Raw genomic sequence first — 26,217 nt, 5'->3', positions numbered from 1 at the left:
AAACAATTCCCTCTCCCTAGTAGGTAGAACTCTCCTCATTCAACCTGACAATCAAGGAAGTCACAACTCACAGTGCCCTGGTATGGGAGGATAAGTGTTCCCATCAACCCCAATAGATATTTCAGATGACAAATTTATAACACAACAAATATAGCTGCATATCTTTCTTAAAATTTCCCACAATATGCAATAACAGAGCAGAAGCTCAGATATTTGGACACAAGTATACAACATAGCTATTATTTTGACCCATGAAACATATTTGTGAAGGGTCTGCTTCATGCATCACAAAGGCCTGCATAGGATAACTATCACTCTATAAATCAGCATCCATACAATATGCCAATTTTGACACATTCCAAAGCTGGTCTGGCATGCACCCCCTTTTGGTGCTTCAACAAAACTATCCAGCTGCAGCTTCACATTTAAGTTACTTTTCTACTAGTTTAATGCTGTAATGCCTTGGCATACAACAAGATCAGAATTTTCAGGCACCCTTGGTAAGCCAAGGCTTAAATATACATACAGCAGTTAAGCTACTTGAGTACAGCCAGAAGTCATCAATTGCATTCAAAGGCAGAGATACCCAGCCTTGATTTGGGAATATCATACACAAATCTCAGGTTCTGTTGCTGGAAATTCCCCAACACAGAGTGCCCAGAAGAACTGGGAGCAAAGGCAAAGCACATGACTCCATCATCAGCTGGGTAGAGTATGTGAACAGGGCTCAGACGAAGTTCTGCATCGTCTTTGGAATGCAAGGTAATGAGAGGAATATTGATATTAACGGCTGAAGAAACATGGAAACAAGTATCAAAGGGAGCAACCGAGAGGGCTGCTTGGAGACCAGGCAGGTTTTGGGTAAATGCATCCCTCAATCTCCCATATGCAGACTGCTCAAACCGAGAAATAACAGTGCCTGAATCGACCATGACAGTAGCAGAAATGGGAAGAAACTCATCGCCCACATTGATGCCTGTCATGCTCACAAAATACTGAGAAGGGCTGGATCTGGAAGCCACAAGAGGCGTGAATTGCACATCGTAGTCCAGTATGGCTGCCTCTCCGAAATGCAGAATTCCAGAAGGAATAGTGGAAGAAACACTGGGAAGACAATAAGAAAAAACTTGCCCAAAGGCAACAGATGTCTGAGCTGGGAATCCTATAGAGCTTTTCCCTAAACACAGCAGCCCTGCAGCGCCATTGAAGAGACCTTTGTTGTCATGTCCACATCCAAAAGCGAAGTTGCTCACTGTCAGAAGGCTTGTATCGTCGGATCTCAGAGTTAATGTCTCGAGAGCAAAATCCCCCCTTGTGGTGGACTTGTCTCCATAAGAAACCCTATAATTGCAGGAGGAATTCAGGCATGAGTGGCTGAAGCTCTGGAGCTGCTGGCAAGTCGTGGAGTTGCAGGGCAAGGGCTTGTAGGTAGTCGATCCCGCAGGCTGGAACAGAGAATCCTAGAAACAAAGACACGTTTCGTGTGGCGCGGTGGAAAAAAAGAGAACGCTACGCGAGACGGCCGCTCTGGTAGGAAGCAGAACGCTACGCGACCGTCATGCAGGGAAGAAACAAAGACACGTTTCGTGTGGCGCGGTGGAAAAAAGACATTTTAAACTAAAAAAACATATTAAATCAACGGCTAAAAACACCCCAATCGTCTAACACAGAATCAATGGCTCAGGATCGCACACGTCACATTTTAGGGATGTCTTTCGCAGAGGGAATGCCTTATGGCGTAAAAATAATTAAAAATTATTGTGTTGTATAATAAAAATGTTGTAATATAACTAGCGTAGATCTATTTAATTTTGGATTTATCATGGGCCGAGAGGATTCAAATTTCTTGAGGTGTAAACCTTTTTTTTGGAGTGTAGAATTTAGGAATGATTTGCACTTTAGCACATCATAGATACAGATTTAGATGGATCTAGAATGGTTCCACCTAACTACAGCAATGTCACATTTTTAGATTATCATTATTATATATATGTTGAGATAAATTTCATACTTCGAAATTTATATTATATTTTCTTTGCTTGAGGTGACCATATCATTCTCTTCTTTAATTTAGTCTATGTTGCTTTCCTTGAGTGGTTTGTATGTCTGTGGTTGGATGCTTTGAGTGGTTTTTGTGTTTACGTGTTTGGATTTGGATGGTAATGTTTATGAATGTTACAATTGTTGTTTATATTTATATATGTGTATGTAATTGTCTATCTGTAATTATTTGACGATGAAAAAGGGAGACAATGTTGTCAATAGTTTGCAAGAGGATTGTCAGTGGACATCCATTTCATTTAATTTTAGGTATCACAACTTTTTACAACTAATTAATTCTTAATAGTTTCCCCCGAGGTATTACTAAATATATCTTGAAGAGTAGTTTTAATTTTAAATTTGTTTTTAAGATAGATATTATTGATAACTTTAATGATGAAATGATTTTTTTGAATGCAAAGTCACAATCTAATAGTGTTGATTGACAAAAAATGTCAATAATAAGAATGTAGTCAAATACAAATAGTCTTCATTGTGATCAATCTCAAACTATTTTCTTCTACTATTCTTACTGTCATCCCTCTTAGTTTCTCCATCTTTTCATATGGATTATATGAAAAGGTAGGTGAAATCACAAACCATTCAAATATTTAAATAAAGTTATTGTAGTAAACATCATACCGTCTCTCTCTTTCTCTCCAATATTAATGGGTTGAATTACTATAATGCAAAAATCAATGCACATTGTCAATAAATTTTTTGTGCTTACATTGAAATCAATCACACCATTAATCCAATCACTTTAAAATTAATATACCATCATACATCTAGTTACATCAAATCATAAATAAACATCTACACCGAAATCAATGCATCTAATGCAAGAAATCAAATAGAAAGAGAAATAAGCATCTACAATGAAATGTAGGTATCTCATGCAAGTAATCAAACAAGATTAGAAAACAACATCTATATTGAAATCATTTCATCTAGTGTAAGAAAAAAAATAGGATTAGGAATCACCATCTACACTGAAATCAATGCATCTAGTGCAAGAAATATTCTTCTCTCTCCCCCCTCCATCTATAACTACATCTCCCTCCATTTCTCCTTCTTTATCTCTCTATTTCACCCCTAAACATACACACTCTCTCTCCATCTCTCACTTCTCACTCCCTCTCTCTCTCTACTTTTCTCTCTCTATGTCTTTCTTCTTCCCTCCCTCTCTCCCCTTCTCACTCCATCTCTTTGCCTCTCCCTCTCTCCTCCTCACTCTCAGGTCCTCTATCATTTCCTTCCTCTTGCTATCTATCACCCCATAACCTCCTAGATCCATCTCCTAGATTTGATCTCTCTATTCCTTTCTCTCCTACCTCCCTCTCTCTTTGCCCTCCAACCTTGTCACTATCTTCGTCCCTCTTTCCTTCTCCCTTTCCTCCTCTCTCGCCCCTCCATCTTTATGTCTTTCTCTCTCTCTCTCACCCTTCTCTACCTCTCTCACTCCTCTCCTTCCCTTTCTCTCCATTCCTCCTCTCCCCTCTCCTTAAACTTATAACCTTCAATGAAAGCAATCAAATAGGATCATAAATCACCATCTATATTGAAATCAATGCATCTAGTGCAAGAAATCATCTTTCCTCTCTCTCATGTCCATCTATATCTACATCTATCTCCATCTCCCCTTCTTTGTCTCTCTATCTCACCACCGCAAACACACATGTTCTCTCTCTCTCTCCCCATATCTATCTATCTCTACCTCTCTCTATCTTTCTCTTCTTCCCTCTCTTCACCATCCATGTATATCTTTATCTCTCTCTGTCTCTCTTTTGCCTCTCTATGTCACCCCCAAGACATACACATTATTTATCCATATCTCTCTCTCTCTCCCTTTTCCTCTCCCTATCTCTTCCCCTTCTCTCCCTCTCTCCCCCCTTCTATCTCTATTCCCCCTTGCTCTCCTCTCTCCATCTCTCTCCATGTCCCTTATCACTCCCTCTCTCTATCTCCAACTTTCTCTCCAGTTATTTATTCTTTCCTCCCTCTCTCTCCCCCTTCCTCTCTCCTTCCCTCTCTCACATCCTCGCTCTTTTCCTTCCTCTCTCTCCCTTTCTCTCCCACCTCCCTATGTCTCTCCCCACATCTCTCTCTCTATATCTCTGCAACTGTGTCACTACCTCCCTCCCTCTCTCCTTCTCTCTCCTTCTCTCCATCACTCCTTTGTCTCTCTATCTCACCCTCAAACATTGACACTCTCTCTCCATCTCTCCCTTAGTCACACCCTCTCTCTATACATGTTTCTCCTTCCCTCCCTCTCTCTTTCCAACTCCATGTCTCTATCCCTCCATCTCTCCTCCTCTCTCTCCCTTTCTCTCACTTCCCCTATCTCTCCACCTCTACCACTCTATGTTTGTTCTTCCCTCCCATATATATCTAGTGTTAATAAATATCATGATATATATTATAATATTACAAAGTTAATATTATATTAAGTTTAATATTTTATTAATCCAAATTTATTAAATCTAATAATATTAATATTAATATTATATTTAATTATAATATGAATATTTCAATATTAATAATAGATGTAATAATGTTTTTTTATGTAGCATGTTAACAAAATTAATAATAAAACTGCATCAAATTAATATTTTCAAATATTACAACTAGGATGTGGAAATATTTGTATTTAGAGATTTTAATATATTCATAGGATATAGTTTTCCTTTTAAAAGTTCATTTTGAAGATATTTAATTAGAAGAAATATTAAAATATTTTCGAGCAACATTGTTTATTCTTTGTGTTCAATTAACCTTTCTACTTCGATTTAAGAAATGGTATTGACTTTAGTAAAGAGTAAAGATGTTTAAAATTTTACCTAATTTTGAATTTTAATGTGGTAATGTTAGGTTCCTATAATACTAGTGATTCTCCCATTGCTATTGTCATTGTAACCCTTATTGTTATTATTGTGTCCCTATTGTTATTAGTATGCCCCATATAAGCCCACTGTTGTTATTGTTGTGCCCTTATATTACTATTGTTATGTCATCTTTGATTATATTATGACCCCTTAGACTCTTATATATAGAAAGGAGGTTTGGTCATTTGTATCATCCAAGAATTGTTCATTTCTGTAATTTAAAGGAGGTTTCCCCCTTAAAGAGGCTGATTTTGAAGTCGTTGATCTATCTTTTCTATCTTTTTGTGAGCTAGTTCATAACATTTGGTATGAGAGCTTTGGATTCTAGGGTTCCGCTACTCCAAACAGGTCATCGTGGAATGTTCGTTATAACTCTTTTTCTGTGACATTTCAGAAGATAAAAAAAATTCCATTCAAAACAAAATCGTGATGATCCTTAGGTCCAAATTTCCGATCTTTTCTCACTATAGTTTCGGAGATATGATCAAATGAAGTTAGGGTTTTTGTAGGCTCCTGAATTACATCCCAAATAGGTGATATTGGGAAAATTGTCATAACGTTCTCTCTATGTATCAGATTGAAATTTCATAATAATTTACAGAAAGAGTACGGACTACAGTGTTCAGTGCATTGTTTTTAGGTCCAAAGGTTGAAATAATGACACGTGGCACTTCGTACAAGTTTGATCTACTGAAAATGTGTATAATCAAGTCATCTTGGGAGATTGGGCATAAATATTTCTTAGAGAATCCAATTTTGCTTAGAGTGGTGGTGTTGGAAATAAGACTTAGAGGGCTACCACAGTTCGCAATTGAAAACCTTGGAGATCCACCATTTCAGAGATACATCAAATTCAATATCGAGCTCCTACAAAGTGAAAAAGGGTGTGTAGTTTTTTTTGAAAATTTGTATAAGTTTGGTTTGAAAATTTAGTTTGAAGGAATTCAAAGGGCACAATGAAGCATAATTATCATTAATTGATGCCCTGAAGAAAGAAAATGGAAACACCTAGTAAGAAACCTGAAAGCTCTAGCCTGACTCATGAAGAAGAGGAAGAAATGAAACATGATTTATCAAAATTATGAGACCAAGTGCAAAAAAATCACTCTCACAAAAAGTAACAGAAGCTAAGATGGATGGTTTAAAGAAAGGTGTGGAAGATAAGATGTATGGTTTAGAGAAAGTCTTGGAAGCTAAGATGAATGACGTGGAAGCTAAGATGGATGGTTTAAATAAAGGTGTGGAAGCCAAGATGAATGACGTGGAAGCTAATATGAAAGGCGAAATGGAATATTTGAAGACATATTTGACAAAGTTTCTACAAGAAATGTTTACTAGTGGTGAAAGGGTAGAAAAGAAAACTCATGATGAGAACAAAAGAAATACTAATCATGATTTCATAGACTCTAACATTGGATTGAAGACCCACCATGTTCCAAAGATCGATATTTAGAAGTTTGATGGCAAGGATCCCATAACATGGATATTATAGATGGAGCAATATTTCGATATCTATAATGTGCAAAAATCACAAAAGGTACGCATTACAACTTTATATTTGGAACCAAATTAGTTTGTATGGTATCAATGGCTTTGCTCTCGTAAACAAATTGTCACTTTGAAAAATTTATGGAAGAAATGATAGCACATTATGAGGATACAAAAAAAAACATGTTTTTTAGCCAAATGATAAATATCAAACAAAAGGGTTCAATGATGGAGAATATTGAGGACTTCCAAAAATTGAATATAAGGGTAAAACATATTCTAGAGGAGCATAGGATTGATGTGTTTATATGGACTTTAAAGGGTGACATCCAACATGAGGTTCACCTTTGGAAACCTGATTCATTGGAGAAGGAATTCAAGTTGGCAAGAAAAATGGAAAGAAAAATTATGGAAACCAGGAAGCCTACCACTCATAACTATAAAGATGGAAGTATTATTGCCTCTAGCCTTCCACAACCTACAAGGTTTACACCACAACAATTGGAATAAAAAAGAGCAAAAGGGCTTTGTTATAGTTGTGATAGAAAATACACTAAAGGTCATAAGTGTGCTGAGAATAAATTATTCTACATAGATTGTCAAGAGGATGAAGAAAAGGAACAAGAAATGTCAAAAGAAGAGGATATGCACCAAGAACAAACCCTAGAGAAAGAAGAAATTAATCCGACCATATCTTGTAGTGCATTGGATGGAATTACCACTCAAATTATCAAGACATAAGGGAATATCAAGAAGAAAAAGGTAATAATGTTGATTGATTCAGAAAGTACCCATAATTTTATTCATTGTAAGATAGCCAAGGAATTAAATTTCTTCCTATATCTTGCACCAGAGTGTCAAGTGATGGTTGCAAGCGGAGGAACCATAAATTTCTCTGGAAAGTGCCATAATATCAAGCTATCCATGGGAGAATATGTATTGAATAACCCAATACTTTCCATTCCAATGGGTGGTGTTGATGTTGTACTAGGAGTCCAATGGCTACAATCGTTGGGTACAATAGCTTTTAATTTTCAAGAACTTTTCATGAACTTTTGTTCGGAAGTAAAGGAAGTTGAATTAAGGGGTATCGTAGGGGAACATATAAAGATAATCAATTCTAATGGAATAACAAAGCTTATAAAGAAAGAAAATCGAGGCGAAATTGCACAATTATGTTCACTAGAGGTTCCAACATCGAAATCATCTATTTCTCCAGATCTCCAAAAAGTATTGGACAATCATTCCAAGGTATTTGAGACTCCCACATGCCTCCCACCTATTCATGATCATTATCATGCTATTCATTTGATTCTAGGAAGTGTTCCTCCAAACATCAAGCCTTACAGATATCCCTATGCCCAAAAGAGTGAAATTGAACGTATGGTTGCAGAAATGCTAGAGGCGGGTATAATTCAACCTAATTCAAAGTTATTTCTTAGCTCCAATAGTATTGTTGCATAAGAAGGATGGACCATGGTGCATGTGTTCGGATTATAGGAAGCTCAAAAAGCTCACTATTAAAGATGAATTTCCTATTCCTAACATTGATGAATTATTTGGATGAATTGCATGGATCAATTTACTTCACCAAGTTGGATATTCATTCAAGATATCATCAAATCAGAATGAAGACTGAAGACATTCCAAAAACAACATTTAGAACTCATGAGGGCCATTATGAATTTTTGGTCATGCCTTTTGGCCTTACCAATGCACCTTCTACATTTCAAGGTCTGATGAATTCCATTTATAAACCCTTCCTTAGAAAAATTGTGTTAATATTTTTTGATAATATACTAATCTACAACAAGTCTTGGAAGGATAATGTTCAACATGTTGACAGGGTGCTCAAACTATTGGAGGAGAAGCAATTATATGCAAAAAGCTCCAAATGTTTCTTTGGAGTACAAGAGGTGGAATATATGGGTCATATTGTATCCCATGAAGGTGTTAAGGTAGACCCTAGAAAAATTAAATCCATTCAGGAATGGAAAATCCCCACATGCATAAAGCATCTTGGAGGATTTCTCAGGTTGACAGAGTATTATTGCAAGTTTGTTAAGAATTATGGGAGAATAGCAGTACCTCTAATAACATTATTGAAGAAATATTTATTTTCATGGACTCCAGAAGAAAAAAGGCCTTTGAATATCTTAAAGAGGTAATGTGCTAAGCACAGGTCTTAGATATGCCGAACTTCACAAAAACCTTTATTGTGGAATGTGATGCCTCAAGAAATGGAATTGGTGTTGTTTTAATTCAAGAAAAAAGACCCATTTCTTTTGAAAGTCGTCTAATCAAAGGAAATTATTTACACAAAGCTATTTATGAGAAAGAAATGTTGGCAATACTACATGCACTTAAGAAATGGTGACCCTACCTAATGGGAAGACACTTGAAGGTAAAAATGGATCATGATAGTCTTAAATATTTTTTAGAACAAAGTTTACTTTCAGAAGAGCAACAAAAATGGATCACAAAGATGTTGGGTTATGACTTTGAAATCATCTACAAAAAAGGGAAGCAAAATGTTGTGGTAGATGCACTCTCAAGAAAGGATGAGGATGTGGAATCATTGCTTTACACCATTTCTATTATCCAACCAGATTATATAAATGAAGCAAGGTATGAATGGAAGAATGATGAAGAAGTGTGGGAACTCTTTCAAAAGTTACAACAAGATCCCAGTACATCTGATACATTTAGCTGGAAAAATGATTCGTTATGGTATAAATATCTCTTATACCTATGAAATAATTCCCAACTCAAACAAAATATTCATATGGAATTGCACACTTCTCCCTTAGGAGGGAATTCAATATTTTTAAAAACTTACCACAGCGTTAAGAAGATTTTTTTTGGAATGGCCTTAAATCAGATATTCAAAAGCTTGTGGCGGAATGTTTGGTTTTCCAACAAAATAAAGTTGAAACAATTAAGACCTGAGGTCTATTACAACCTTTATCCATTCCAAGCCAATGTTGGGAGGAGGCTTCAATGGATTTTATCACGGTTTACCCAAATCTGAAGGAAAGAGTGTCATCATGGTGGTAGTTGATAGACTTACCAAGTATGCACACTTTTGTGCATTATCTCATCCATTTAAAGCTAGTACAGTTTTTACTGCATTTATGGAAACAATTCAAAAGCTACATGGAAACCCAAAGATTATTGTAAGCGACAGAGATCCCATTTTCACTGGAAATTTTTGGACAGAATTATTTTCTTGTCTCGGTACTCAGTTAGCTCATAGCTCATCTCATCATCCTCAATTTGATGGGAAAATTGATATAGTAAACAAATGTTTGGAATGATATCTTTGTTTCTTTGTCTTTGATAAACAAACACAATGGGTCAAATGGTTTCCTCTGGTTGAATGGTGGTATAACACTTCCTTATATACTACAACAAAAATGATCCCATTTATGGCACTTTATGGATATCATCCACCATCCATCACATCATATTTAAGAGAAAATTATATGCTTCAAGTAGTGGAAGATCACATCGAGCATCAACAACAAGTAAAACAACTCTTAAAGGATAACCTCACTTTGGTGCAGAATAGAATGAAACAACAAGGAGATCAACATCGCAGCGAAAGAAGTTTTGATGTAGGTGACTCGGTATGCCTACGGCTACAACCATATAAACAAATGTCACTCAATTAGGCTAAGAAGGATATAAATTATCACCAAAGTATTATGGTCCATACAATGTGTTGCAAAATATCAGTACTATGGCATAAAAATTTAATCTTCCTGCAGTTTCCCGAGTGCACCCAGCTTTCCATGTTTCATGTTTAAATAAGGTTATAGGTGACAAGCTTCCAATTCAAACAATATTGCTAGAACTTGACGGGGAAGGAAAAATCATATTGGAACCTGAGGCAGTCACAGAAACAAGAACTCGACAACTACGAAATTGATCAATTTCGGAGTATCTCATCAAGTGGAAGAACTTACCCACTGAATATTCCACATGGGAGGATGAGAATTTTATACATACGCTTCCAGAACTACTCAAGCATTGAGGACAACACTTTTTTGAAGGAGAGGGGTAGGTTAGGTCCCTATAATACTAGTGATTTCCCCATTACTATTGTCATTGTAGCCATTGTTGTTATTATTGTGCCCGTATTCTCCCCATATTTTTATTAGTGTGCCCCATAGAAGCCCACTATTGTTATTGGTGTGCTCTTATATTATTATTGTTAGGTTGACTTTGATTATATTGTGACCCCTTAGACTCCTATATATAGAAAGGAGGTTTAGTCATTTGTATCATCCAAGAATTGTTCATTTGTGTAATGTAAAGGAGGTTTCCCCCTCGAAGAGGTTGTTTTTGAGGTCGTTGATGTATATTTTCTATCTTTTTGTGAGCTAGTTCATAACACGTAAAAAATTGTTGAGGGTAAATTTATGATCCATTGAAATTCAACGTAAATGACAGATGAACTATTAAACGCATGGGATAATTTTATTTTATTTTATTATTTATTTATTTATTTATTTTTCATTAATTAATTAATTAATTTATTTTTATTTTTTTATTATTATTATTTTTTATCTATATGGTTATTCTCATTTTTGTTTATTATTTATTGGATGAAAAAACATACTTACACATCTCCCTCATATAGGGTTGTAGAATGTGCCTAGATGCAATGTCTTATTTAACATCTTGACGTGGTAAAATTACACATAACTAAAATAAAAAGCATAAAATTGATAAGAATATTTATAATTGGAATTATAAATAATAATTAATAATTATATCAACCTGGATTCATCTTAAAACAAAATCTGGAAAGCACTAAGAGGGATCAAATTTCTTAGGTCCAAATCTCTTTTCCAGTGAAAAGAGATTTGACCCCTCTTAACACAGAATCTTGCAAGCACTAAGAGGAATAAAATTTCTTGAGGTCCAAATCTCTTTTCAAGTGAAAAGAGATTTGATCCCTCTTGGCACATGGTAGATCTATAGTTAAGATGAATCTAAGCTAGTTGTTTTGAGAGGTTCTCTCCATTATGGAAGATATGTTGTAATGTCCTGTCCTATCATGTAAACATTTTGACTAAGTCAAATAGATAAAAAATAAAATTAAAATAAAATAGTTAAAATAAAATAAAATATATAATTATAATTATTAATAAAATATTTTTACTCCCTAAATTACATAAATATAAAAATAACTTTAAATTTAAAAACAAAAAATTTAATTAAACTAGAAAAATAAAATTAATAATCATAACTATAACTATAATTAATAATTAAACAAGCTTAGATCCATCTTAACTCCAATTCTACCAAGCATCATTATCCATCAAATCTCTTTTTGGTCTAAAATATATGTGCCTTTGATCACTATAGGTGCTTGCTAGAGTGAGAGTTAAGGTGAATCCGTGCTCGCTATGTTTGTTAAATTATATTTATACATTTAAAATTTTTAAGAGAAATATTATATAGTGACTTGATATGGTTTATAATTTTTTAAGAGATATATTGTGTATTTATTTTAAATTCAAATTTATTAAGGATTGAGAGAGATCAAATTTTTGAATGCGTATTTTCTTAATCAAGTAGTCGAAAGACTATGTCGTCTCCATCCTTAGTTTATTCTGGGAAATACGCTACCACCTGCTTAACAAGTCAGCCCCCCCACCTTAGTCCACCTTCAAATTCTAGCTCTTCAAATTCATCCAATTCTTTGTTGCATTTTGAAACATCTAAACCCCTATCCACTATCATGGCTAGTGTAAACATTGGTGGAACCACTGCTCCCAGTGCAGGTGCCAATAGCTGAGGCAATATCAGTGTAAAATTCGGTCATAATGAGGGTCCCATAGGAACTCACAAGTATTTATTGTCACCAAACCTTTTTATCCCTATATGGCTGGTTTAAATCCCCCTCACTTGACTCATCTAATTAATGATCCTTTTCAACATTATCTTAATTAGTCCCCCTATGCCAATGAAGCTTACACCAAACAAACCCAAGTTTGAGGGAAACCCTCGAGAGGATCCTTCCAATCAAATATGATCCTTTCATATGTGGTGTTCCTTCAATTCCACAATGGAGGAATCCATTTTTCTTTGACTATTTCATAGCACTCTCACAAGTGCTTTTCCTAAATGGTATGTAGACCAGCCTCACACCTCCCATCAATTGTTTCAAACTCTTTCGAATGCTTCCTTATCCTATTTCCAGTTACCTATTTGTTATGATAATGACATTGAACTCCTAAGCACATGTGGAAAAACCATCGTGACCCATATCTTTGACCATGTTCAGGAATGGCACAAAATGTGGAGCTTGTGCAAAGCTTCGTAGTTTGAATATCATGTCTTTCTAGACTAGCTACTGAAATTCTTACTTGCCCTAATTGCTAAAGATGTTGCATCCACCTTTCAAAAAACTAAAGAAGAGCCCATCACAAAGGCTCTACAATTCAATCTAATATATGCTCAATCTCGTTATGTTTACATTGTTCTTCCTCACATTCCCTACCTTAGTGCTTCTTCTATAGTGGAGGAATCATTCGCTGGTAATGACATTATTGTATTAGTTTATTATTAGCATCCTTCCCAATACATTCAAGGACACATGGGATACGGCTGACCCCAAGGGGGACCCAGTACCACTTATGCATATCCCTGCCCTAATACTTTACGAGTTACATCACAATAAGGTATGGATACTTCTTACAGATTTACCACTCACATAAATTAATTCTATGGCTAGCTAATACTCAACCTTGTCATTCAAATGTACTTGCAAATCCTTATAATCCTTATACACGACCTAGTGCTCCATCCCCTCAGGCACCCACACCCCAACCCCTTATGTCTTAGCTCCCTCTACCTTAGATAGGTGAGGTATATTCTTAGAAAAATGTTTCCAACCTCCTTAAACAAAAGAAAATAAATAAAGGGAAATGCATGAAGAATGAACAATCTTAGGGTAAACTAGGAAACCAAGGTCAACAACCTAATGCCAAGCATGGTGACAAGTCTAATTCTGCAAGCCAACAAAAGCACACTCAACCCAAGTAGAGCAAGGCTCTTTATATGAATAAGCCTTATGCATAATGCAATACTTATTACCATTATATACATGATTGTCACCTTCTCCCTCATATTCATCAAGCGTCGGAAAATTAAGATTCTACATCTAAAGGGAAGCAACATGTTCTTACTTCCACTCCTCCTTCTACGTAGTTGACCATGCTTAGGAATCCTTTTCTTGCCCAAGGATATGTGACCACCCAAGGTGGTCCAAATCCTCCAATTCTACCACCTCATCAACCTGGGGATGGAAATCATCATATTTTGACGAAGTCAATCTTCAAACTCGATCACGTCAATATGATCCACCTCTTGAGAAGCAATCAAAAGATACCACAAAGCTTCTTTCATCATCAAATGCACATGGGCTTCACTAAATGAACCTATGAGATAACACATGCGTTCGTGGCATACTAAAAAATACCCTTAATTTGACTAAATATTGCAAAATACCTCTAAAAATCACATTATTTAACCCACTACTAAAACGAACCCAATGCACCTTCCAATTGACAAAACCCCTACTTTCACTAAATATTGTAGGTATCCATTTTTTCATTAACATTTTTTATACCCCTTAAATTTTTTCATTAAGTTTCAGCTCCATTTTTTATACCTGCCAATATAAAAAACCTTTACCCCCTATTATATGCTCAATATATTATGCCATTTTTTCCTCAATATATAATCCCCAATATGAATGCATGTGGTATGATATTTCTCCCCCATTGAATACCTTGTGATGAAATGGTACCCCATAAATCCCTCAATCTAAGTTAAAGGTTCCTCCAAATTTCCCCAAGGTCCCATTACATCAAAATGTGACAAATTATAGGGGTTCCCATCCCTAGAACATAGTAGATGACTTGGAACAGTCTCCTGCTACCATGCCAACCATAGAAGTTCTCCAGACATTCCCTTCATAGAAAATGGCTTTATTCTCTACTTTGATCATTGTGCATCCTTCAGATGATCACATGATTGTCTTTGATGTTGACAAAGAAAAAAAATCCTCAACTCCCCTCATCAGTTTCTTTCCAGATCTTTGCATCAAAAAAGAACATCATTGTTTAGTAGTGTATTGTTGAAAAAGGGACATATACATGCATGATGTCCTCCCAAGTACGGAAAATAATTGGCTCAGTGGAACTTATAACATATACTATCACCTTTCGTACATATAATGGTCACCCCTTGCAACAAGTTGGCTTGTACAAAATTTTCCCATTATGATGTTTGGCAAGAAAGTCTTGATTGACTTGGACGTTACTAATACCCCTTTAGACTATAACCTATTTCTACGACATAGTTTCATGTACAATATTAAGGAAACTTTCTCATTCTATCACATAATGAGCTTCCTCCATAACAAGAACATTGTCACCGTAGATCAATTGACATACTACAATCCTCAAATTAATGCATGTCTTGAGAATGCCATTTTATTGATCGGTGGAAATGACACAATGCCTTCCTTTACTAAGATAAAACCTAGAGTTTCTAAATATTCCTTGGTGCTTCGAGTGTATTATGGCCCACTTCTTGTTCCGACTGAGCCTAACTTCACATGTTTACATGCTTCAAGGGTCACAAGCTGCTCAATTGTTTGATACCTCTTCTTAGCAACCAACTCCTCAAAAACTTGTTGTGCCAAAATCAACTAATGTCTTGAGAGGGGTTCCTCCTGGAATTTATTCATTCATTCAGATACCTTTCCTTTTCCCACCGCCAAGAATAGTTACAACACTATTAATGGCTATGGGTAGTTTTTGAAATCTCACATTAGGGATTCCAGTTTGGTATATGTATCCTCCCGCAAATAATCCTAATAAACTCAAACCCTACATGGATTTGACATAAGTTCAACCAAATCATATTTTCCCTCCATTGTGTTAGTTCCATTGCAACCTCAACAGGAGTATGATATTGCTATGAAAACAATAGGAAAGGGGGGGAAGACACGAAGTAGGAGGGAAACAACAAAACAATCCCAAAGGTGGCAACTTGACCTCTTGCACATAAGATTATTTCACCATGTGATTTGTGTGATGTTCATGGTCATGTCACCAAAAATTGTCCTACTCTTCGCCAATTAAAGGATTTGATTTCCTTGGATGAAATTTAGCTAGACCCAAATGATTTGTAAGTGCAAGCCACCTGATGAGCCCCAATTTTTGGTACAACTTGGGCTCATATTGGCCTACTTACCTTGTTCAACCATTCATATTTTACCACTTATGCATTCATTTCTTAGTATATTCATGTTGTTTGTAGGAAGAAGGGCAGGCATTATATCTATGTGACTAATACATGATGATTTCAGGTTCTTGGCATTAAAGAGAGCAAAAGACCACGCAAAAGGAGACAAGGAGACAACAAAGGTGGCATTGCATGTTTATAGGGAGGTTGTCTACAGCTTTAAATGACTTCCCTCGTGCTTTTCACCTTAACTCCGAGCTCTAACAGCTCTCCCCACCGAGCTCAAAGGCAGCCAACACGTTCTACAGGATCAACATTTTTACAGCAGTTTGACTTTCAGTTAGACAGCCAAGCTCCATGAATGAAGGCAGCCAGCTTGATCCTCATTTTGTATAAATATGGAGGCCGTAGCCTTTGTTAGAGGCTTTTTGACTTTTGGAATTACTATTGTAATATCTGAGCACGAGTTGCAGCTCGGTTTTTGTTATTTTGTAAGCCAGTTTTGGCATGACATTAGACTTTTGATTATGAATAAAGGCAAGTAGATTTGGATCTAATTCTGAGTTTTTAAGGGAGCTATAGCTCTCAGGTTAGGGCCCAACCTGAGAGAAATAGACCTCCTCTGTTTTGTAGTGTTATTTGCCTTTCGTTCCAGCACTTTGTTTCTTTACTTTGACATGCAATTCGAATTTACAGTCTGCTGATTTAGTATTTTGTGTGATTGAGTAGGATTAGCTTAGGGTTACTTTGCTTTCAGTTGTTTAGAATTGATAGGAGGTTTGTAATACACAGGAGCTCCAAGAAAAAGGTTGGTAGAGATCACTGCCATCTCTGTTTAGGGATTGGGGTGCAGTTCATATCAACCACCAAAAAGAAACGCAGCCTTTTACTCCCATGCAAGCTGCAACATAGTCATTTTCGTTGAAGATCCATCCATGCACTGTTGATATTGAACCATACTGCTACATTTTCCATTCCATGCACGGTTTCTTTTCTCAGTTTTACATTGTTGTTCATAGGTTTAATGGCACAGGTATCATAAGTTAATGAATTCTCGTTTTTGGTGCAAGACATAAGTCATTTGTTTCATTTACACTGCTCCATATCATTCCACTTCCTTCTTCTTATTCTTGACCTCTCCTCAAGCCACTTACTCGGCCTCTGTCCAGCTCGTTTACCCTCCAACTCATCCATTGCCACGTAGCTTCATCTTTCTGACCTTTCGTTGCTGCCATCCTTCTAACCACCAACCAACTTCGTGCACTCATTCTCCGTCCTATTTCTCTTCCCCTTAGTCATCACAAGTTTCATCTCCACCTCACCTATCCACCCAAACCATTCCATCCCTTCACCATCACCCAAAACTTCCACTTACAACACATCCTGTAGAAGTTAGCAGACTTCCTGTAGAATTCCTTAGTTTCCTGTAGGATCCCCTACAGACATCCTATAGAAGCCTGCAAACTTGGTTTCCGAGCATCCGAATGTTGTAGAACTCTGTGGACTAATGCTAGGGACCCTCTGGGACCTCTCCTAGACATCCTGACCTTTCCCAAACTTTCCTTCCTTTCGCACCACCTCTGCACAACCAAACCCTAATAAGAGACAAATTCATAATCACTCCATCACTTAAGAAAAAATACAAAAACACGTTCTTTTCAATCAAAGTAGTTTAAGTTCATGCATTTCACATCATTAGAAGTAATGGCATCATTTCCAGACACTTGCACTCCACCCATTGCATCCTAGAGGTTAAGCTAGTCAGATTAGGGTTTACTAGGGTTTCCATGTTTTGGTTGGCTTTCAGTTCAATTTTGCAAAATAGATTAATTTCCTTTAAGGTAGCCTTCGTCCATCATTTAGCAAGCTTCTTCTGAGATCATATAGAAGTTGGCTTGAGCCCTAGCGGACTTGTGCCAGCTGACCAAGTGACAGTTGCGACAAGAGCTAGTACTTGTGCATACAGCACTGTCGCTTCCAAGTTTGTACAAACTACCGGGTTGATAAAATTAGATATAGGAAGCTCCAGGAGTTGTAGCATTATTGCTACAATACTGGAGCCCAAAATCTTTTTGGCGTCGTTGCCGGGGAAGCGTCAGAGTATTAGTAATTGTTGCTTTTCTTCTATTTTCTTACTCTTGCCGTCTGCTAAGTAGTTTATTTCATTTCCATTCTGCAAAAGTAGCATAGAAATTTCCTACTTTCATAGATTAGCATTTCCTGCTTTCATAGATTAGCATTTCCTGCTTTCGTAGATTAGCATTTCCTGCTTTCATAGATTAGCATTTCATTTCTGCAAGCGTAGACTAGTGTTTCATTTTTGCAATTTCATTTGAGCAGAGTAGATCAGTTCTTTTCTGCTTTCAGTTTAATTCGACATCTTTATAGTTAGCTGTAGATCAATCTGTTTCAGTTTTGCAGGTACAAAAGAAAACAAAAAAAATCAAAAACAAAGTATTTTCCCTTTCATGCCTCGTAGGAGCTGAGATAGATCAGGCAAATTCCTACCAAACACCCCCACCACATCACTGAGTCACCCTTCTCTCTTCTTTCGTGACAGTGACCCAGAAGAACCTATAGGTGAACATCCATAGATATACAAAGATCCTATAGTAGAAGAAGAGTTAGAGACCACTCCATTTGAAGCTATGGCTGACAATAGAAGAGAAGATGAGAGAATAGAAGGTGCCTTCCCCATCCGAGAGACCAATGGAGAAATGAAAATGAAGAACATTAGCCCCTCCGCCTTACCTCACTTCCATGGACTGACTATTGAAGATCCTGATACCTTCCTATTTGAGTTTGATGTCCTCTGTAGAACCTATGACTATACTGAAGATGAGCAAAAGCTGAAACTCTCCCCTTCAACTCTTAAGGATGCAGCATTACGCTGGTTCATGGGCTTACCTGGGAATAGTATCACCACTTGGGCTCAGATGCAACAAGCTTTCAATACCAAGTACAAGGATTATTGTAGGTCTAAGGAAACCAAGGGAGAAATCTTTCGGATGACCATGGGAAATGATGAGTCCTTAGAGGATTATGAAGAGAGGTTCCAACTAAGCTATAAGCGGGCCAGGTGCACACTTGACCCTGAATCCCTCAAGTTGGTCCTGCTCCGAGGAGTCCCTGAAGACCTCTTAGATACCCTTCACATGTTAGCTGGGGGGGACATTTACCAACTGCCTTATGAGGACATCAAGACTGTGTTTAGAAACCACTCCAGGGCAGCTAGGAAACGAGGTAGGGGAAACCTCCTCTCAACTACTGTCCCTTTCTCCAAACATGAGCTTGGAAATCAGTTAGAAGATCTCAAGAGTGAGGTGAGACAGACCATTGCCATGCAACTGGACACATTCAGAATCCAGCAGAAGAAAGAAGAAGCTGAGAGAGCCTTGGCTGTCTTCTGCCCTAGGTGCACAAGGAGACACCCTAAGAATGAATGCCCATTGCATTCGGTTGAAGTATGTTTCGTTTGCGAGGAGGACCATCCCACAAATCAGTGTCCAACCTTACCTGGGTTTAAAGCCATGTACCAAGGGACAGAAGCTCCCATTGAACCTCTTTATTACGTCAACCAAAGGAGGCCACAAGGATCTAGACCCTATCAGCAGGGGATGCAAGGGGCACCTCAAGCTTATTACAGCCCCAACCAATCGACTCCTATGCCTTCCTGGGGTCCCCCTGCTCATCCTTCATGGTCCATGCCTCCTCCATGGTCTTATCCACCTCAGTACCCCACTCAACCTACTTCTCATTCGTATCATTCACATGCCTAGCCACAGCCTCAGTGGAACGCACCTCAGTCGGGGTGGAGGCCCCAATACAACACTCCTCCTGCCATCCTGCCTCCACCACCAGTTCAACCTCAGCCATTACCTCCTGCTCCTCCAAGGCAACCTCAAATGCCTGCTCAACCGAACCCGAACCCCAACAATAGACAGGCCCAGCAGGTATACATTGGGGAAACCTCATGCCCTACCTATGCTGTGGAGATCCAGGAGATCAATCTTCGATCTGGAAAGACTCTACCAGATCGCCAACCTCCTCCCCCAGAGGATGAGGAAGATAAACAGGGAAGTGAACCAAAGGCTATTCCGCCCTTTCCTGAGAGACTAACAGCCACCACACAACCCAACCCAGAGGAGGATGAGCTTCTGGGTGAGCTCAAGCAGTTGTGTGTAAAAATACCACTTCTCCAAGCCATCAAGGATGTGCCAATATACAACAAACTGGTTAAGGAAAAGTGCTTCAAACACCCAGGCAGGCGGAAGAAAGATGCTTCAACCATTAATGTCATATGACAACTGTCTGACCTGATGCTAGGACAAGTCATCTGCCCAAAGTACCTAGATCCTGGAAGTCCTATAGTAGATGTCCACATCAATGGCACCATCATACCTCACACCTTGATTGATCTGGGGGCTGCCATTAATGTGATGACCAGGGATACCATTCTCAACCTCAATCTTCAGGATTCCTTGAGGAAGACCTCGACAGTACTGCAATTAGCAGATCGCTCCACCGTGACTCCCGAAGGGATTGTGGAGGATGTCTTGGTCTCTATTGACTCTTGGGAATACCCTGCAGACTTCCTGGTTCTGCAACCAAAGCCAAAGCTTACTGGATATCCTCTCATTTTGGGAAGGCCTTGGTTAGCTACTGCAGATGCTTACATAAGTTGTCATGCAGGAAACATGACCATCAAAAATGGTCCCATGTCCAAGCAGCTAGTCCTATACCCTCCTGCCCAACCCTCCTTAGAGCATGACTTACCACTCTGGTTGGAAGAAGGAGAGGAAGACGAGGTGTACTCAGCACCTCTGTGCACCTTAGATACCACTAGAAGAGACCCCCCAACCGAGGATGACTTGATCGAGACCTTGATCTAGAATCCACCTTCCAGTGCACTACCCTTAGAGAAATTGGTGGAGGATACCCAAGCTAGCACCTTAGTGGATCTTTGTACAACCAACCCTGTTACTCCCAGAGTCAAGAATGTGGAGTTCGGCCCTGAGAAAGCATTTAAGATCAGCTCCTCCCTATCTCCTTCCCAGGAAAAGGAGCTGTGTAGTATGTTGGCCAACCACCTAGATGCTTTTTCTTGGAGCTATAAGGAAATGAAAGGATTCCATCCTTCGGTCTATACCAATCATATATACATCAAAGAGGATTGTAAACCGGTTAGGCAACCCCATAGGAGAATGAATCCAGCTCTTAAGGACATTGTCAAAGAAGAATTTCAAAAACTGTTGGATGCAGGATTCATCTACCCCATCTCAGATAGTGAATGGGTGTCCCCTCTGGTGTTGGCTCCCAAGAAAAATGGGAAATGGAGAATCTGTGTGGACTACCGAGAACTGAACAAAGCTACCAAGAAAGACCATTTCCCTCTACCTTTCATAGATCAAGTGTTGGATGGGCTGGCAGGAAAGAAGTTCTTCTCTTTCCTGGATGGGTTTAGCGGATACAACCAAATCCAAATCAGCCCGGAAGACCAAGATAAGACCACCTTCACTTGTCCTTGGGGTACCTTTTCCTACCGAGTTCTTCCCTTTGGGCTATGCAATGCTCCTGCTACCTTCCAGAGGGCTATCTTGAGCATCTTCTCGGAGCTGGTCCATGATGCAGTGGAAATCTATATGGATGAATTTACTCCTTAAGGAGCCAACTTCCTGTATGGCCTTAGTCCTGAAAAATGTGAATTCCTAATAACTGAAGGGACCGTGCTAGGCCATACCATTTCTCACCAAGGGTTGCAGGTGGATCCTAACAAAATTGGTCTCATCAAGAGGGTTCCACCTCCTCAGAAGGTAAGGGATGTCCGGAGTTTCTTGGGATTAGCAGGATATTACCGGAGATTCATTAAAGATTTCAGCAAGCTAGCCTCGCCATTGTTTGTCCTGTTGGTAAAAGATGTGGAGTTTAAATGGACTAACGATTGTCAGAGGGCTTTAAATGAATTGAAGGACAAGTTGGTGTCAGCCCCAATCCTGAGAGGTCCAAACTGGGCCCTACCTTTCCACATTCACACTGATGCCTCGAACAAAGCCATAGGTGCAGCTTTAGGACAGGTTGAGCAAAAACTTCCATATGCCATTTACTTTGTTAGCAAAAACTTGTCCAAAGCTGAGCTGAATTACACTGTAACCGAGAAAGAATTCTTGGCTGTGGTCCATGCACTGAACAAGTTCCGACATTATATTACTGGTTACCAGACCTTTGTACATACAGAACATGCTGCAATTAGATATTTAATGAATAAACCAGATGTGAATGCTCGTATTATTAGATGGTTACTTTTATTGCAGCAGTTTTATTTGACCATTGTTGACAAACCAGGTAGAGAAAATGTTGTTGCTGACTTTTTATCTAGATTGGATTTTTCTGCAGATGAGGATGGAACAGTGGATGACCAGATGCCCGATGAACATCTGTTTGCTATTTTAGTACTCTCTCCATGGTTTTCTGATATAGCAAACTACCTTGTTTCAGCACAGTTCCCTCCGCACCTATCTTCCAGAGAGAAGAGCAGAATCATCAGAAAAAGTGCCTCATTTACTTGGATCGGGGGAAATTTATTCAAGCTTGGCCCCGATCAGATCTTAAGGCGTTGTGTAAGGGAGGAGGAAGTCTTTGATATCCTCCTCACTTGTCATGATGGGCCGTGTGGAGGACATTTTGCAGCAAAGAGAACTGCCTTCAAGATCCTGCAGGCAGGCTACTATTGGCCCACACTTCATCAAGATGTCAGAAGATATGTCAGCGAGTGTGACCAATGCCAAAGAATGGGGAAACCGACCCAAACGGATGAGATGCCTCTCCAACCTCAAGTGACTCTTGAGCCATTTGAGAAGTGGGGCATGGACTTTGTGGGCCCAATCAACCCTCCTTCGAGGCAAAGGTCTTACATCATTGTGTGTACTGACTATTTGACAAAGCGGGCAGAGACTAAAGCAATCAAAGCAACAACAGAAGAAAAGGTGGCCGAGTTCCTAAGAGAAAACATCTTCTACAAGTTTGGCTATCCAAGAGAGCTAGTCACCGATCAAGGGAGCCAGTTCACCTCCAACCTGGTTGAAGATCTACTAGCTCATCACAAGATCAAGCATAGGACTTCCACCCCTTATCACCCTCAAGCAAATGGGCAGGTGGAAGTCACCAATAGAGCATTAGAAGGGATCTTGACTAAGGTGGTGAGCAGCAGCAGAAAGGACTGGGCAGATCGCCTGGTTGAAGCCACATGGGCTTACAACACCACTTGGAAGACCACCACCGGCTTCACACCTTATGAGCTGGTCTATGGCAAGAAAGCTTTGCTGTCCATCGAGTTTGAATACAACACTTTGAGGATGGCAACTCAGCTGGACCTAGATCTCAGCCATGCACAACAAGAAAGGCTATTGCAGCTGAATGGCCTGGATGAGCACCGAATGTAGGCCCTCCTTCACTCAGAAGTGGTTAACCTTCAAAGAAAGGTGTGGCATGACCAACATCTCCATGACAAGCAATTTCAGTCGGGAGATTGGGCTTTGTTGTATGACTCCAGATACAAAGATTTCAAAGGGAAGCTGAAAACCAGATGGATAGGGCCATATTCAGTGGAAAAATTTCATGACAATGGATCTGTGCTTATTAGGACCATTGATGAGGAAGCCATCCCCATGCTTGTTAATGGGCATCGATTGAAGATCTACAGGAAGCCTCCCTCAAGACAAGAGTTCATCAAAACTATGGAGAAGGCAGTGTTGGTCATAGAGAAGGGTTCTGCCTCCACTTTGGGCATACCCTGAAGAATCTAAATCTAAAAAAAAAAGAAAAAAAAAAGAGAAAAATAATAATAAAGATCCTTGGGTGAAAACCTTTCTGAGGCACCCAAGGCAGGTGGTAGGGGTGAAAACCTCACTAAGGCGCCCCTATTGTCTTTTCAACAAAAAAAGGAAAAAAGGTTGGAAAAAGATCCTTGAGTGAAAACCTCTTTGAGGCGCTCAAGGCAGATGGCAAGGGTGAAAACCTCAATGAGGCGCCCCTGTTATCTTTCAAAAAAAAAAAAAAAAAAAAAAAACAAAACAAAACAAAAGAAAAACAAGGTCAGCAGATTCATCATGTAAAATTGCATGCATGTGTTCTATGGAGGAGAGGAAGCCTCTCAACTCAAAGCCAAGGGTCCTCATCATGCAGCAAGGACACCTCACCAGCACCTCCTCCAAGAATCCTCATTTTCTCCAAGGTATGTGCAATTTTATTCCAGCTTGAGTCTTCTACAGGAAGACGCAGATTTTCTACAGGAAAATGCAGAGTTTCTACAGGAAGATGCAGATCTTCTACAGGAAGGTGCAGACTCTCTACAGGAACGCATCCTTTCTACAGGAAACGCTGTATTTCTACAGGAAGCTTCCTGTAGAAGCTCAGAATGGGCCAGAACTCACTTCATGAGGCGATCTAACGGCTAAGGATTGGTTTGGACGCATGCATGCCATGGTTGTCAACCATGCACATTGCTGTTATCTTGCTCCACCGTCCTTGTCGACATGCAACCAAGTACCTGCACTAGCAAAGCAGATCGATGAGTCTCGAGAAAAAACAACCTGTAAATGGAAAAAACGCTAGAGATCTCACACCATATTCATCATAGTCAGCCCGAGGCCCCGAGAGCATGATCGTGAGGCCATCCATCGTCGTGCAGCATGCACCCAAGGAGGAAGAACTGTTCCAAGACATCCCGCGGGAGTCGTGTAACAGTTAAACCTGCTAGAGTGGATACCATTCACCGCATAGGCCATCTGAAGGGAAACGTGGGCGCATGCAACTGAAGCATCCCATCCATCGACGACAGCTCATGAACATGGACCTCCGGGCCTGTGTAAGTCCGCATGCAGCAGGTAAATCAACTCATCATCGTCCAAAGAGCCGAGACATCGTGTACAACCACGCAGGTAAGTGTCTCGACCCTTCCTTCCATCAGACTGCATGAATGTTACTTTGATTGATTGCTTAGGTGTAAAGGTGAATTGGTTGAGCGACTGTGTGGCCATTTGGCCAGCCACGTTGGCCAGTTAATGGTCTAGTTGGATGTGTGAGTGGCGGCCGTGACAGAGAGAATGGGCAGCATGCACGTGAGAGAAATCTCGTCGAGGAAACGAGTTCAACAGGAGAGGCGGCGACAGATCCGCGGGAATTGATGTGGCAGCAAGTGAACGCACAGTGGAATGATGGGGTGATGTCACCCAATGGTCCGGCGGGGACAGCTCACCCCCCGTGCCACGGATTCCGCCGAATTTGAAATCTAATCGGCTCGATCGCATTCATGCATTTATCACCAACCGGTTTGAACTCGAGCGGCTATCCTGCTCCCTCTGCAGTGTGATACGCCGAGCTTTTGGGCTATCAGAGCGATTGAGAAGCACGCTCAAGGTGCAGACCGACTGCAGTCTCTCCCGAAATCCGCGCACTGCATTCTACAGGGTCGTTGTCATTCTACAAGAACGTTGCATCCTACAGGAACACTGTCATCCTACAGGAACGCAGTCTTCTACAGGGAAGCGGGTACCTCACGTAAAAAGGTGGCCAATTAAAGAGGTAACCTTGAACTCTTCATGCAACTGGTTATTAAAGGTGGCAAGATTGTCGTCCACAGTCCGGTCATAGAAAAAAACGGTGAAATTGTTGTCCGCTATGCCTATACTGTCATTCTACAGGGTGTCGAGTAATTAAATTGTGTTAAAGTTCCTCAGGGATAAGTTTGTGGGTTATGTGCATGATATCCTACGCTTTGACTCAGTAAACCAAAACCTCTTCCACAATCACCACCTCTGGTTAACAAAACTGTGTTATCATGCTGGGTGGGTTTATTAGACGAGAACCCACTGATTCAGCCAAATTAAGGGAAAACCAGGAAGTGGTAGAGCTCTTCACACGAGCACAATGGATGTCTTTTTGTGATAAGCTGCAAGGTTACGATGATGAAGTGGCCGAAATCCCAGACACTGGACACAGTGAACTTCAGAGGTCTAAGCCTCAAGCTCACCCCGCAACATATCAGTCGGATCACTGAACTTCCGATGGGTTTGCCATGGGATAAGGAAGAAAGAAAGTTGAGCCAGCAAGCCAAGAAGGAATGCTTTCCACTTGAGGAGGAATTCTCAGAGGACAAAAATGGGGTGCGAAGAACGAGTCTGTTGCCACCATGGAATGAAGTCAGTTTGCAAATCATGAAATATATAACTTGTGAAGGCCGTTTTGGCATCGTGTATGCATATCACTTTCGGTTGTTCACTGAATTAAGGCACCGGATTGATCTTCCTGTAGAACAAAAACTAAGCATCCCTTATTTCCTATTGCAGTCTCTAATGGAGTGTGCCACAAAGCTAAAAGAGGGCATACCAGATCAGATAGCCCACCATGGGTTGATCAAGCTTCTTGTGGAGGATGCGCTGCATTCATATAAGGTTCCCCTCTCATGGGAATCCTTCCGGAATTTGACAAGAGATGGAGACATTAAAATGTTGATCGAAGAAACGGGTTCTTCCAGCAG

General features: G+C 39.5%; 1 pseudogene; it reads right to left on the bottom strand.

Moving 5' to 3' along the window:
* Positions 1–224: 224 nt before the first annotated feature.
* LOC149212670 (aspartyl protease family protein 2 pseudogene) lies at positions 225–24,341 on the bottom strand (annotated as a pseudogene).
* Positions 24,342–26,217: the final 1,876 nt, after the last annotated feature.

The sequence above is a fragment of the Pinus tabuliformis genome, chromosome 1_1, assembly GCF_031772625.1.
Source record: "Pinus tabuliformis cultivar Carrire ecotype Pingquan chromosome 1_1, CPIR1, whole genome shotgun sequence".
In the NCBI taxonomy this organism is placed as follows: domain Eukaryota; kingdom Viridiplantae; phylum Streptophyta; class Pinopsida; order Pinales; family Pinaceae; genus Pinus; species Pinus tabuliformis.
This window is presented reverse-complemented; position numbering and strand designations above follow the sequence as displayed.